This window comes from Rhea pennata, chromosome 1, assembly GCF_028389875.1.
Source record: "Rhea pennata isolate bPtePen1 chromosome 1, bPtePen1.pri, whole genome shotgun sequence".
Taxonomy (NCBI): Eukaryota; Metazoa; Chordata; class Aves; order Rheiformes; family Rheidae; genus Rhea; species Rhea pennata.
Genome location: NC_084663.1, coordinates 102,634,487 through 102,647,128, shown reverse-complemented (window position 1 = coordinate 102,647,128; position 12,642 = coordinate 102,634,487).

The following is a 12,642-nucleotide window of genomic DNA, read 5'->3' as shown; positions in this document are numbered from 1 at the left end:
TGAAACCTAAGTCTCAGCCATGCCTTTCAAAGCAGAACATGACTTTACCCTCTACCTCCATCACTTCCTGTCACCAGGAAGCATGGCAGTAACAAAGCTGAAGAAGATAAATCACTTCACTGAACCACCTCAGGTCATGTGTGACACCTGTAGTGTTGCAATGCTCAGCTTTCAATTGCAGGAATCGCTTCTCTCCATGTGAAAAACCATTCAGCTCCTTACACAGCCACCTTAGACATGACGGCAGGATCTGACACCATTTTCTCCCTGGGTTCTGGGAATGGGGTCTCCTGTGGCTGGATGAGCTCTGTGCGCCAAACATTTTGCAAAAGCCCAGCTCTCAGCTAGGCTGGAAACTTCTACCAAGTAGTAAGATCTAGTTTAGGGTAGGAAAGATCTGAAGCTGCAGAAAGGACTCATTATCTAAGTAGTCTTAGTCCAGTGTGCATGTGATCACCCAAGTATAAATGCTGTCAGCAGCTCTGAGTGCTGACTTTGGATCTTTAAAATTTCAGATACTTTTGTGCTAGAAAACGTTCCCTCAATTACAATATTCAGTTTAAATAAGACAATCAGGCCTCACTAAATTGAACTCAGACAAATCCCATCACGTTCTTAGCTCCCTGCCCCTATTAGTGACTGAGGGAAGGATACTTACGTGAACAAGGACTGTTTTTATCCATTTCTTCAGGTTTCTCAGGATTACCTCTCTCATCTGTTAAGCTTGAACTCACATGCTGAAAGCTTGGTATTCCGGGTACTTTTACCCAAACTTAATGAAAATAAAGTAAAAAACAGATAAATACACATGAAACATTTGCAGGAAGAGGTAGAGAAATTCATACTCAGCATAAAGCTCAATTCCCTGTAGCTCATCCCTTACTAGAGAAATGTAACACTGAGGAGCACCTAACTGAGGATAATGGCTTGGGCTTAAGTGTCTCTCACCACTCTGCACCATGAAGAATATTTTACCCACTGATCTCCCTGTATTTTTCAGTTCGTTCACACACCCCCAAGAATGTCTTTTTTTCTCTGACCATTCCTACTCTGATTCTTCTCCTCTGCTTGGCCTTTAAGCCTTTCAACTCACTATCCACTTCTTCTTAGGATATGAGACAAACTACCTTTTGTCTCCACTACCTGCCCACGTGCTGGTCCACCTCTGCCTCTGAGCCACAGTGCAACTCCAGGCAATAACAGTTTCCTGTCAGAGAAGGTGAATGTCTCCAGCTTGCATCTGGTCCACACAGACCTTTTCGTTCCTCCCTTTCATTGCTCCAGGGACCTGACATTCTCACCCCTGCCCTGCCCCAGTTTGAGTTTGAAAGGACAAACTTCAGTTTCATATTCTGCTGGCATATATCCCACCTCCAAACTACAAAGCCATCACTTAGCAGACTACGCAAACAATAGGGGCACGGCAGCTGCTGGGACCTCCCAAGGCCTTGCCACAAGTCCACCCTGCAGATACCCAGAGCCAGCTCAGATACTTCTCATGTGGGACCTCAGCAGGAGTCACCTTCAACAGGGCTGAAAATCCTCCCAGCAGTGTGGGGAAGCCTCAGACAGTCGGACTCAAAGACATGTGAATCTGAGAGCACTGAAAAGCTACAGCCCACTAATCTTAACATAACTTAAAGTAGAAATTGCACAGTTAGACACTCCCTGAAATGCAGAGAATGCGATCTACACATGAATGGCTTAAATTTAAATAGGGTTCCTGTAAGTATTTAAGAGGATTTCTTACCTGGCCTGTCTTTGTAGTTCTTAAAATGCCACATCAGCACAACCAAGATAATAATAATTACAACTGCTTGTGATATTATGAGAATATAGAACAGTAATTGAACATAATTTCTTCTGGATGTCTCCTTTTGCTCTGTAATGTAAATTCATTTGTGAAAAAAAAAACACTTACTTTACCTTCATCTTTTGTATTATTTTAACTTTATTGATCTTTACTGTTTTACTTGTGTCCTATAAGTGCAGTATTGCCAGAAAGCTGACTTCTAAAACTAATGGTTACCTTATTTATTTTCTTTAGGATTTGCAACTAAATGGGCTTTTTTTACAAGGCATAGATGGGAGTCTGTAATCCACAGCACTGGGACAGACCACAGCTAACAGCCTGGCTCTCCATTGTGTACTTTTTGTCTCTCATCACCACCTGAGAAATCTATTACATGTAGTTAAAAGAACAGGTAGTAAGCTATATTCACACACTAGCCATTTTAGGATTGCAACACACCTCAGTTACACTTGTGAATCTTTCTATATCATTCTAGCTGTGTCTCTGCATCACAGAAGAATCTAAAGAGTACATCAGTAGTGACTCAGAGCGTAAATAACACAAAACCAAAGCAACCCCACTTACAGCACACAGTGCACCCTAGGCTTTGTAAAGCAAAGGAAGCAATGATGCCAATGCACAGAGGTAAATACCTGAGGCAAGGGAAAAAGGGTCGAGGTATCATCTCCATAAAACTAAATCCTTCTGAGTACTTCTGATTACAGCTGCCACCAAGCCTTGGATACTAGGGAAGTGTGCAGCACTGAGAAGCTGTGCTAGCCCCTGCCATCTTATTTAGGAGCTGAGATGCCACTACGCAAAGCTGTGTCATCCTGTGGACACACATTCTGTTGGCATTAAATGAAGAAGAAGAGGCAAGCAGGAAACATGAATCTAAACCAGCAATCATATGAACAAAGACAGCATTTACTGTCTAAAAAACAAGTCCTTTCACAGCTTATAATATTCTCAAAACATACTGGAGTAACATAAACTAGAATGAAATGATTCCTTCTGCCAGCTCAGGTCTTTGGCTAGAGCAGTCATACTGACAAATCCCAGTGCTACTCAGCATGGCTACCCCAGCTAGTCTTTGGTTCATCCATCTGTTAATTAGCTAATTGCTAATCTATTTGGGGCAGTCTCATACATAATCCATCTGGGTTTGTGTATTGAATCTGGACCAAAATATTTTACTTAACTGAGAGCCAGCATTTCTAAGTGATACTCACCAACTTTCACAAGAATGGTGCTTTGATGTACCATTCTCCCGTCTCTGTCATTCACTTCTATAGAATAAACGCCCTGGTCACTTTTCTGAATCCTGTCTAGTCTGAGACTGTAATTAGACACAATCTCAGACCTGTTAACATAGTCCTCATGGTACCAAAAATTAAAATCACTTGTCCTAGCGACTTCTGTGTTTTCTTTTTTCCAGACTACCTGGAAGTGTCTCAACTTCATCTCTGTTAGATTCAAGAACATGGATCCACCAATAAATTCTGTGGCTTCTTTAAATGTTTCCATTTCTGAGGAAAGAAAACATATCTGCTCATTATTGGTGTATTTTACATTTCAGATAGAGTAACCACAGGAAGAAATATTCCTTGTGTTTCTTACGAATTAGAAATGTTCTTTGTTTTTTACAGCTATTTGAAATGTCAACCTGAAATCAATATAGAGAGATATTTGTTTTAAGACTGCTTTAATGTGTTGACTTGTAATGAGATAATATTTTTTTCCATTTTAATACAACTTCCATTCCATGTGCTTACACAGCTGCTTCTTCACTACAGTAAGGTGGGCCCAAAGGTGGGTAACTATAGGCTAATGGGACTCTACTCAGCCTTAAAACATTCACCAGTGCTGTCTGCACAAGACCTCTGTAAACTGAGTGAGCCCCTTCACACTTTGTATCTCTAGTCTGTAAGTCTCTAACTGCAGCTCACATGGACATACCTGAATTGGTGATAAAATATCCATCTCTAAGATGTTGTTGCAGCAGCACAGAGGTTAGGGTGAGCTGCAGAACCTGACGGGGAAGCAGGCAGTGCTTAGCTGCCACTGAGGTCTGGGTCTGCATGGATAAAGTGTCATTAGTGCACAGGAGCTAGCTCTGCTGCAGAGAATAAGCTGCCACATGCCAGCTTGAAATTGTGTCCTACCTACACTCTCAGACAATCCTACCCTCTCCCCTCCGACAAGAGGTGAGGGCAGAAAAATGAAGAATTATATTGCATGGGCTGAAAAGAACAAAGGGAACCTGAAGAGGGACACATGCAAGTTTGGAGTTAGAGCACTCCTTCACAAAACTGGACATGGATCTGCTTACACCTCTCTGTTCAGTTTGGCTTTACGTTTCATCCAAGAAACAAGTCTTTTTGCAGACCACTGCACTTTGGAGCAGGCTTGAAATGCAGCAGGGCTTCCCAAAAATGAACTTCTAAAAGACTCATTTAGCAACAGCAAGACCCACTTTCAGGTACATGAACACCTCAAGCAGCTATTGCAGACACAAACCTGCACGTATTAGAGACCCTCTCCCACCTGTACAAGCTATTACATGACATAGCAGTGACAAGAGTGGGTTGAAGCCATGGCTCTTGTTGTAAAGCACCTGAGTTTTCTCTACAAGTTGAGCTAGGCAAACCACAAGAGTCTGAGCACTGGCTGGACCCTCTCCTGACTCCGAGTTTTACTGGGATTTCCTATAGTTCTATTTTTCTCCATGCTGGCTAGGAGACCATGAGCACAGGCTGGTCGAGGGTGAAATGGACCAGTCTTAACTCCTCATCTTGTTGGGATCTATAAGCCAGGATACCTTCTGAATACTGGCCCTGGACAAGGAAACCTGCCAGAGTAGCTTACACCGTCTAAACATTGGTTTCAGGATTTGCTATACAAATGGGTGCATTTCCTTGTCCTGTACCCGCCCCAGCCAAACTTCTGGAGTCATATCCTGTAACACAGCTACGCTCAGAGAGAGGAAGGGTAGAAATGTGGGAACATTTTTCTGGCTATTTTATTCTGTACAAAATACACCATTTGGAAAAGAACCCCTTTGTGTTTTGTCATCCAAAGACAAAATGAGCATGCAAATAGTACACAAGCACCTACTGAAGAAACGCTATCACATATATGCACAGCATGCTTAGACTTACTGTTCAGTTCCAAGTTAATGATTTCATGATGCAAATGCACACCATCCTGATCAAATATTTCCGCCACATACTTGCCCTTGTCCCTCCATTGTGTGGGGCACAAAGTAAGGCTGCCGTTCGGGAATGCACGGGCTCTACTACGGTAGCTTGCAGAGACATTTACTTCCTGCCCGTTCATCTTGGCCACTCGCTGCTCATCTTTCTTCCAGGTGATATGGATGTACCTGTCTGGCTGCAGGCAGTTCAGATCAAAAGTGAAGCAGTCACCAACACGTCTTCTGACAAGGTGCTCTGGTGAGAGAGGGTGTGTGCATATGAATAGATATGTTTGAATATGTTTGGTATTTGAAATCTCTTACCACTTTGGAATAATTTCCACAGAGGCTTGTAAGATACCTAGTGGGAACCTACTTGCTGCCAGAGCTTGCTTTTAAGAGAAAGGCAGACAATGAATTAAGTCCCTGGACAGTTCCCTAAGAACAATGAGAAGGTCCATTTCCTTGTCATGCTGAGGAGGCAGTTTACTTGGATTTGATTTAGGAAGGGAAAATCCTACTGAGAGGTCACAAGACATATCAGGAGTATATTATTAATCAGCATTAATTATAGCTATTAATTCCTAGGAACATGTCTAGAATATTGTCTCTGGCACTGCCCAAAACCCAAATACTGAGCTTAACATTTTCTCTACAAAATTGGATTGTGACATTTACTACAGCTGGTATGTCAGAAGTAACCAGAAACAAGGAATGTTCTTTTATCATGCTAAGTTGAATCTGGCACATCTATGAGTTAAAAAAATACTGTAGTCTCAAGATCTGAATGAAAATAATTCCTGTACAAATGACTGCTTGCTTTTAACAGCTAATTGCTTCTGGGCAAAGATTTAGCTTATCTGTACTTAATTCTTTCACCCAAATACTCTCAAATCAATCAGTATATGACTAAAGCCAGCAGAAAGAAAAAAAAATCTGAAGTTTCTAGAGCCAGGCTTTTCTTCAGAAAGCACATAACATTCCTTTTTGCATTGCTCGGTAAATTGTCCAATGGATGACAACATGGCTTGGTTGTCTAGCTAAAGCAAAATAAGATAGGACATGTCTCAAGCAGCCTACAACATCTTGCATTTGTCTGTTTTGTCTGTCCATCCAAAGGACAAATAAGAGAATAATTTCTTCTCTGGTTCCTACCTCCAGGAAACAGAGGAAGGACATTAACTAAAATACAGACCAAAAAAAAAAAAAGAGTCACCACAAACAGCTACTTCATCAGAATCCATTTTCTATTCCATGTTTTTGTGTTGTTCTGGCTTAAAACAGAGATGGCAAGTTCACATCTCAAGCACAGGAAACAAAAATGCCTTTGACAGCCAGGGCTGTCAGGAATGCAAGGCAGCCAGAGCGCTTCACTGGCAATATCAAGGGAGTAACACAAGGAGGCAACTTTCTCATTCTCATTCACCTCCACTACTGGCTGAAATGCAGGGATTAGAGTGGAAGGGGACAGGGAAGACAGGCAGTTATTGGGAAGATAGAGTAAGGATTTTCTTGTTTATTTGTTCTGGGTTTTTGGGGTCCCTCTAGCAGCCCTGCAGCCATGAGTAGAGAGTGATGTGGAGACTAAGGAAAGTTGGAAGACAAAACAGAGCATAACCCTGACTAGTCTTCCATGCCACAGTACCCCTGAGGACATAAAACATCGCAACGATGAGGAAGCTTGCAATAGGGGAGAGAGACATAATCAGCACCTATTAGATTCCTAGATCACTGCATTACCCCACTGTAGGTCAGACTAAGTGAAGGCACAAGTCCCTGCAGTTTTCAGTAGACCCTGCTGGACTGGGTTGACCTAGCTATGTTGACATGGATTTCAAAATAAAGATCTAATTTTTGTAGCTAGTAATTTCAAACACTGGATAAAAAGACAGCAAAACTAAGATTTAAAACAAAGTGTTTACAATTAGCACCCAATAACCAAATGAGGATGCTCCGTAAGAGCTCAGCACTTTTTGGAGCTTAAATGGTTGGGTTTAGAAGTCTAATTGTAGCATCTTGCTTTTAAAGTTGTGGCGCAAGTACAGATGCCTATTGTGAATACAACAAATGTTTAATCAAAAATATAACATGCAAGTGTTTCTCATTGTGGTGATCACATAAACTCAAAAACACAACAAAGACAGAAGCTGCCAACCATGAATACATGATATATGCATAATAACACGAACAAGGGCCTGATCCAGGCAGCTTAATACACTAAGACATGAACTTTCAAGTGAGAATTTACACTTACCGTGTACACGTAGCTGAAATATTTTTTGGTAAAGGAGATGCTCAGAGCTGTTGCACACCATCACTGTGTACCACCCCGCATCCTCTTTCACTACATTGTAAATCCTTAATGCCCCATTTGGATAGACATGAATCCTTTGGCTGGACACTGTATCGCCACATGTCCAGTGCTTTAAGGATATATTTCCCTTGTACCAGATGATCCGAGAAAGCTGGCCCAACTGGGGATAGTCAAGATCAAAAATAACAGAGTCACACACTCTTTTGTCTATTGTTGTCACATCACTGTGAGCTGAAAATACAAAACACACAGAACAAAGTCATTACCAAATAGTCATTACCAAATAGTCCAGCATCGGTACAGCCATAAAAATTGAGACACTGGAGGTGACGTGTTTTGTCAATGTAGCACTGGGTCTAGGATTTGAGAGTGAAAGCTTGACCACTAAACTCCGTCTTTCCAAGTGCCATAGTTGATGTCCAAATGGATTTGTGCTGATCTTTCTTCTTAGCAACTTTGGCTTAACTTTAGGCTTCATTAAGTTGATCTTTAAACTCATGTAAGAGTTTTTTTGATGAAATAATGCTACTAGTGGCATAATCTGATTCAGGTTGAAGAATATTACTGGCAGCTAATGATTCAAGCCATTTTTATTCTTTAATAATAAGAAACAACTCACTACTCATTCAATTAATAATATCTAATAATATGCCAACCCTGTCAAATTCTATTTTTTATTAGTATTATCTTGCTACAGTGTCTCACAGTACTCCTTAAAAAAATAAATCTTTAAGAGGAAGCTGTAGGTGTAATTAATTTGTTATTATTCTATTTTTAATAGCTTGGCTTTTGTTCCTATTCCAAATATACTGACATAATCTCATTAGCCGAGGTCTTTCCTTTTCCAGTGAAATCTGCTGCTTAAATGCAGCAAGCTAAAACACCTTGGGAACATAATTCTGTTTCACCATAAAATACACATGAATATTGCCGTGATCTTGCAACTAATAAACTCAGCAGCATAAATCACCAAGAACAGATCCACACCAGACCAGATTTTCAATTTAGAATAAAAGCATGTTGCTGTTAGAATATTAATAAGAATTAAATAAAGTTTCTTACCTTCAAGAATAACAAGTGCACACAAAGCAGCCTGGAAGGTGAAAAGAGATGACATTTCAGAAAGTATCTTTGCTTTGCTATTATATATACACTTCTTTAGGGACTTTTTTCACCAGGAAACCTTTATATCCCACCAGCCTAAATCACTAGTGAATAATGTGACTTGAAGAAAGTAGACGAGCAGAAATATTTAAAGGACATCTTCATTTTTTTTTATCACTTCCTCACTGAATCCGAGCAAAGAATTCTCAGACAGAATAGATATCTTTACAAAATATTGTGGGTTTCAACCACTGTGTCAGAGCCCTATCAGCTATGAACTTGTGGCTAAGTTTCGCTTTTTTCCATGTCGCAGCTGCTGCTGCGAAGGCTAATACTATAAGATGATTTTGCACAGCAAAAAGGTATTTGGAGATAAAGTGGCTGAATTGCCATTGCATGCAGAACATCAGAGCAAAGAGAGCTGCAAGTCAATAAATGAAGCAGAGCTGGAGATGTCCTTGTGTGTCTGCACAACTGCCCTTATGGCACTCTGCAAAAACACTGTAACATTACACAAGTTCTTACTTGAGTTGACTTGATAAGGAAGGCATATAGTTTTATAATTAAAAGTTTAGGGACATCTACAACACAGAACTTTATTGAAGCTATCTACAGTGGTGAGACCTTCCTCAAGGAAAAAAAAAAAGTACATAAAATTGTGCAACACCATACAGCCACCCCAAATAGTACCACACATCCCATTCAGATTCCAGCTCTACCTGAATGCATACATGGCATTGTAATCAAATGATGCCATGGGAGATATGTAAAGCACTTTTTGATAGGCCAAGAAATGTGTGTGAAGAAGCCAAACTTCTGCTAGTCTCAAGAGAAGTTTATGTTTCCAACATATCTCTTTTAGCTGACTGCTGAGCTCAGAAAGCAAATTTATTCCTGGAGTTCATAAAATCTGATTTTCCAGCCTGACAGAAAGCCTATATATTAGGGTAAAGCTTGCTTCAGAATACATGCATAGCACCAGGACTGCAACTTGTGCAGTACATTCTGGATTGAACTTATCTTTGCTGCCCCCCAGTTGCCTGAAATCACTGCCTCTACATGCTACTTTGACACGAAACAAGAAAAGCTGCAGGCAGGGCAGGGCTGCATCTAAGACCCAGGATGAACAACAAAATGAACAAGACTTCTGGAGAGGTAAGCAGGTGCTCTCTCTCTCTCTCTCCTTGCTTGTCAAGCAACACCTCATGCACAAACTTAGCACATACAGGGCTGTCTAAAGGCATGTATCTGAGAACCTTAAAATGAATGTCAACTGACTCGCACTGACTATCCAAAATAACTGCTTGCAGTGGTTTGCACAAATATAGCAAATGAGAGAATCTACAAGGCAAAGGTCTGTAAGGCCTTAGCCTAGCTGAAACATGTGCTGCCATACAGCTAATCAATGAGGCAAACACGTCAGGAGTATACTGTGTCAGAGGGTCTCTATAACATCTATTTTGTTGGGTAGGGTCTATGAAGGAGAAGGTAGCATTTAGGGCTGGGAAAGATAATACTAACATTCGTTTCAGTAACATCATTGCTAGTTTCATTGGATGTGCATTTGACCATGAAATAAAGCTTTATGGGTCATCTTTGTACTTCCTTGTTCCAGCAAACATGGATACTGTTGAAGCCATAGCACTCTGAAGACTACCAGCCTAGGAGTACACATTCAAAAGAAAAAGAAAAAACTGCAGACTATCTTCTTTCAACACAAAACCATTCAAGCCAATAGTAAGAGTCAACAATCAAAAAATCAAACAATCAAAAACATCAACAATCAAAAAAAGCCAGCAAATACAAAGAGTCTAAACCGTGCACAATACCATGCCTGTTCACAGAGTCAGATGAATAGAGCAACAAAGCCAGATGAAGAGCGAGGAGTCTGTCGATGGCACCTGGAGTCAACATTGTTAAGCTTCAAAACATCTCCGCAGAGTGCCAGCACCAGCCAAGAAGATGACTCAACGATGAGCAGCATCTTTTGCCATAACAAAGATGCAGAATGCACTGCTTCAGGTGTGTTCACCCCGGTATCAGTCTTAGCATGGTAGACCACATCTAAACCAGTTAAGTAAGCTACAAAGGCAATGCAGGCCCTAAAGGCATCCATTCAGCCTACTGGAGATTTACCAGTGATGGCACAGGTCCTCTTCGTTTCTCCCTACCACACTAAACTGGTGATGTTCTCTGTTACATGGAAAACAGGGAGCACTTTTATTAGGCAGTCAGTAATTCACTGAGCCTTTACACAGCCCAGAACAGCAGCCAGACCAGCACTTGCTGATAGTGGCAGTCAGCTTTTTAGCCATAATGTTACCCTAGATTCAAAGCAGAAAGATGTTGACTTGCATTATTGGTCATATTGATCTTGTTAGCATCAGTGTGCCCTGCATAATTCTCATGCTATAATTAAGGGGGGGGGAGGATATACACACAGTGCTCATGTGCATCTCTAATTGAGCTTTTTTGTTTTAAATTTTGTCCTGCTTGTCTGGCCCTCAAGCAATCACTATAATTCAAAAAAGAAGGCCCAGAAGAACACAAACCGAGTGCCTCTAATCTACCTTTAAGAGGTTTACATACAGAATATTTCTGTCATACTAACTTCAAGTGTTCTCATAATCACCTAAACTGTTTACAAAGTCTCATTTGTTATTCGTGTTTTCTCAGCATCCACAGAGCACTGAGGTCCAGCTAATTTGCCTATGCTATCATCTTTGGGCAGACAAGGCATGCGTAGGCAATTTCAGGTACACAGCTTCACTTACAACTTGTCAACCAATCTGTTCCAATTGAAATAAAGCTGCGGCGAGACCCGAGGCTGCTATCTTTTACACTGCAGAACACAATTACCCTCCTGATGCCTACAAACTACATATTTAAACAAATAAGCACGTTAATGTAGTTCAATTCCTGATCTACCATCACCTAAAATGAAGTAATCAGAAGGCCTGAGGGAGGAAATGGGAAAAGACTGCCCCCTTCAGTACACAGCCATGTCATTCCCCAAATACTAGGAAGTAAAATCTAGCTTTCATTGCACGCCCTGGAACACTTCTCCAAATTGAAAAGATAAAGTTAGTTAGAGCTATACAAACAACAAAATGCAAGTTCTCTGATGAAATACATGCCTTTAAATATGGATAATGATAACTGCTTCCTTGGTTGTTCATCTTCTCAACTCTTCCATAGCTGAATAAGGCACTCTATTTAACCCATCCTGGTTGTTTTCCTGATGCTGTTAACCACCTGATATTCCTTCATACACAAGACTACATCAAAGGTATTCCGCTGCCTCCCAGAAAATTGCTGAAAACAAAAAAATGCATAGCCGCAGCTTCCTCTTGCTTTACTCCTGCTGCTCAGTATGCTCTTTTTGGCATGTGCTTTGTAGGAATCTGATCAATGCCCTGACACACACCTGCACCCATGTTGGAAGTGCACTCCCAGTTCACACCATTTCTAACACAAACATAAAGGAGTAAGAGTACTGACTCACAAAAACCCTCAGACAAGCACTATTTTGAAATATAACTGGATAGTAGAAATACACTAATAGACAATGGTAACCTTCAGCTGTGCAAGACTCAGAAGCAGTACCACAGTGTGTACCCTCAAGCCAAACACTATAGATCATTTCCTCTAGGCCACCTTAACCCAGACTTGTGTCCTCCTGAAGACTGTTGTATCAATAAAGTAATGGAGATTATATTATAGTCATGTGAAACACCCAAGCAGTGTAAAGCATTAATGCATTAACGCAAACCGTAACGCATTAACGTAAACTTAATGCATAAGTTGCTTTCACATTTTATAAACACTTTCCCTTGAGCAGTTTGAGCTCTTCTTCCAGATCATTACATTTTTAGTTTAATTAAAATTGGGAAAACAGTACGTAGTGTTGGTTACAGACCCTCACAGAGTGAAAATAACATCTTTATTAAAATACCATGTTCGGTCATGTGCGAGGAAGACGTTTACCAGGAAAAGCCCTCTAGAACTGCGATGCGAGCAGCAATGCCAGTCTCGCTCCCGGGACGAGTGAGTCAGAGCGCTGCCGCTGCCACCGCCAGATGAAGCGCTCTCACCCGCGGCGAGCAGGATCGCCGGGGACACGGCGGGGTGCCGGCCGCGATCAGCCGCAGCACGCTCTGCGCACGCGCTGCAGCGCCTGCTCGCGCCCTGATTGGCGCAGCCGCCTCCCGCGCCGCGCGGGGCGGGGCGGGGACT